Here is a 3,708-nt window from a genome sequence, read left to right as displayed (position 1 = left end):
TGCTACCCTGCTTCAGAGGGAGAGTAAAGTAGGCAAGAATGAGCAGCCACGGATTGTTGAACTGTTACCAGCACCATGCTTTTCAGCAACATTTCAGCAGAGTTTGAAACACTTTCTACAGCAAAACAATTGGAACAAACTCCCCACAAAATAATCTTTAACCACCTCAAGCTAACACCCAATTAAGTTTAAACACTGGTAAAAAATGTAATTTAAACAATTAGAAAAAAATTAGAAAAGGGAACAATGATACCACATATGTCTCTACAGTGTGATCACACTCTGTCTCTTAGATGCATCACCTAGAAGTCCAATGGCTTTCAAATGTAATTTCCATTTCTAATGGCGATCTTGCCACATCTGGCCCGCAGACAATACAGTAATATGAAAAAGCTTCTATGCAGTCCTGTTAGTGTCTTCAAGAACCTAAAAGCTGGGACCAGTAAAATCCACAGAAATTCACTCTTAAAAAAAGAAAAAATTAAAAAAAAAAAAGAAATTCACTCTTGCCTTTAAGAACTTTTGAAAACTGTTTTTAAAAAACCCTAAAAAACAAAACAAAACAAAACAAAACAGGGCAGGAACCTAAATTCTGAGACCGAATGTGAAAGTCAGATTTGGTGGTTCTCAGTGACAATGGGGAATCTCTGAGGGGTGGGATGGGGAGGAGTAGGGTGGTCAGAGATGGTTTCTCTTGTTGCCTTTTATGTCTCACTGATTTTCATCTGCCACCTCCTGCAGTACTTGTTTATTCTGCTCTTCACTGTCACCTCGCATGTCTGAAGTCCATAGTGTCAGATTATCACATAACAATTGCATGATCAGTGTAGAGTCCTTATAACTTTCTTCTCTCAGCCTATCCAGCTCTGCAATGGCATCATCAAAAGCTGTTTTTGCCAATCTGCAGGGGTGGTCAGAGGAATTAAGAATTTCATAGTAGAATATGGAAAAGTTGAGAGATAGAGACTAAATGGATGGGAGACGTTGGTGGAAGACGTTCTGTCACTGCAATATCACCAGCAGCTTTATAAGTCACTGGGCTGTTCTTCTGGCAAATTCAGCCAGATACCTGTGGTAGTCCCCTTCCATTTTATAATAGAAAACCTTGGACTCACCATTGTGAGCTGCTGGAATGAAGTGTTTGTCCGGTACATCCAGAATGTCACAACAGATTAACTTTAGCTCAGTCTCAACCATTTGCTAATATTCTTGAATCATTTTTAGTTTGTCTTCTCCTCCCTTGTTTTCTTCTTTCTGTTCAATGCTGCTGATTATTCTCCAGGCGACTCTTCTAGCTCCAATCACATTTTTATACACAACAGATAGGTTTCTTTCTTCAACTGTCAGCTCCACATCCATTCTTGCTACTTTCTTCATTGATTCAGCCATTTCATCATATTGCTCAGCCTGCTCTGCCATCGTTGCCTGGTATACCAGATCCTCCCCATCATCCATAGTGGCAGCGGTTCCAGCAGGGTCTGCACGATGGATGGAAGTAGATAACGTCCCAGTTTGTTTCTTAAAAAGTTAAACATCAAGCTGAGTGTGGTAGTACACACCTGTCATCCCAGCACTCTGGGAAGCTGAGGCAGGAGGATTGCCCAAGTTCAAGCCCAGCCTGGGCAACTCAGTGACTCAGCAAGGCCCTGTCCCAAAATTAAAAAAAAAAAAAATTTAAAAGGCTGGGATGCAGCTCAGTGTGAAGGACCTGAGGTTCCATCCCCAGTACTAACTATAGCAACAGCGAGCAGATCAGTGGCTGCCTAGAGGTGTGGGTGGGAGCTGGGAATAACAGAGAGATTTAAGGAAGTTTTTGGGGGATGGTGTGCAAATTATCTTGATGACGGTGATGGTTTCACAGGTGTAGATGAGTCAGGCTCGTCAAATTATACACTATTAAATGCTGATTTTTTTCAAGACAGTCTCACTATGTAGCCCAGGCTGGCCTCGAACTTGGGCGATCCTCCTGCCTCAGCCTCCAGAGTGCTGGGATTACAGGCCTGTGCTACCACATCCAGTTTACAAGCTGATTATATGTCAATAAAGCTATATATATATATATATTTTAAACTTTGTTGGAGGTAGGAAAGCAGTGTTGACGTTGCAGGGGAAAGCAAGAGAGGAGACAACGTTGTTTAGTAAATGCTGCTCTCTCTACCTGCACAGGTGAGCACAGAACACATTTCTTGCCTAACCTCTCCGGTGGAGGCCATGGAGGACAGGGAGGGACAGAGTTGCCATGGCTGCCTGCTGCGGGGGCCCAGAGTCTCGAGGTCAAGAACAGGGTCCCAGACCCGGATACGGGGCAGAGACACTCTGAAAACACCTGGGAGCTGTCAAGGAAGCAGGGGCGGGAGAGAAGAGGGTGGCGATTTCACAAGGGAAACGGTCACTGCTGCTCGGGGAAGGCCCCGGAGGGCCTAGTGTCCAGGTGACTGAGCTTAGGACCCGGGGACAGGCGCACTCAGCCCAAGAAGCTGTGTCGAAAGCCCTGGGGAGCAGGACAGCATTAGCCAGAAGGTGTTGGGTAGAAAGCACAACAGGAATGGAGCTCGGAGGTTGAGCGACTTGCCAAAGCCGGCACAGTCTGAAGACTGCAGTCAGAGCTGGAGCAGAAGTCCTGAGACCAAGTCACACCCTTTCCCTTCCTGTCAGCCACAGCAGAGTCCCAGAGGGAAACCAGGAGCCTGGGAGCCTGAAGAGAGCTGTTGGCACTGGCACCACAGACAGCATGCCCCCCGCCCAGGCAGAAGAGGAGAATTTGGAAACATATGGGAGATGGCTGAGGTCAGCCTGGGGCCGTGAAAGGCACAGTTGGCCCTGCTTTGGGAGAAAGTGCCCTGATCCCTGCCCTCCACCTGGGGGAGGGAAGCTGCAGGGAGTCACTTTTTAGATGACTCAGAGCTTAGAAACCCAGTATCACTAGCACAGCAGAGCACTGACCGATGGCTGCTTCAGGTGTGGGTTTCTTTAGATGAGCCACCTCCAGGCAAGGCGACTTCCGCCACAGTACGTAACCCTCTGCCCCTTCTGGGTGATTGGTTGTCACTTTGTATTTTATCTGTTCTGAACAGCATAGCTGGTGAGCCTGAAATGGATTCACTCCATCCATCCATCCGTCACCTATCACATCCACCCAGCTCACGTGGCCCCGTTTCCCTGGTGAACCCAGGGTCCCGCGGGCAGGTGGATGTAGCTTCTTGCAGGAGGACCCTGTGTGGGCCTCCCCTCTGTGCCCTGTCAAAGGAGGGCAGCGCCACGGTACCCTGGGATCTCACGCAGTGCCCAGCAGACCGGAGCTGACCGAATGTTTGAGGCAAAGGGAAAAAACAACTGTCTTCAGGGCTGGGGATTTAGCTCAGTGGTGCCGTGCCTGCCTCACAAGTGCAAGGTCTTGAGTTTGATCCCCAGTACTGCAAAACAACAAAAAAAAACTTTGCTCCACAGAGCAGGTGACGGATTTCATGATGTCCCCGAGACTTGTTGAAGTCTATGACAGCCTAAATTGTATCCCCACGACATTCATACAGCACCTCTGGATGTGACTGGAGACAGAGCCTTTCAAGAAATAAGTTGAAATGAAGTCCTATGAGTGGGCTCTACTTCAGTATGACTGGAGTCTTAGCATTGAGCTGTGGCGATCCCGGAACGCGGGAGGCTGAGGTATGTATGAGGATTGCCACGAGTTTAAGGTCAGCCTGGAATTCA

General features: G+C 47.6%; 1 pseudogene; it reads right to left on the bottom strand.

The window, feature by feature from the left end:
• Positions 1–522: 522 nt before the first annotated feature.
• On the bottom strand, positions 523–1,947 carry LOC101719767 (14-3-3 protein epsilon pseudogene; annotated as a pseudogene).
• Between the last annotated feature and the right edge of the window lie 1,761 nt (positions 1,948–3,708).

Source organism: Heterocephalus glaber, unplaced genomic scaffold (assembly GCF_053883595.1).
Source record: "Heterocephalus glaber isolate CG9 unplaced genomic scaffold, H.glaber_assembly_v1.0 deba00001724, whole genome shotgun sequence".
Taxonomy (NCBI): domain Eukaryota; kingdom Metazoa; phylum Chordata; class Mammalia; order Rodentia; family Bathyergidae; genus Heterocephalus; species Heterocephalus glaber.
This window is presented reverse-complemented; position numbering and strand designations above follow the sequence as displayed.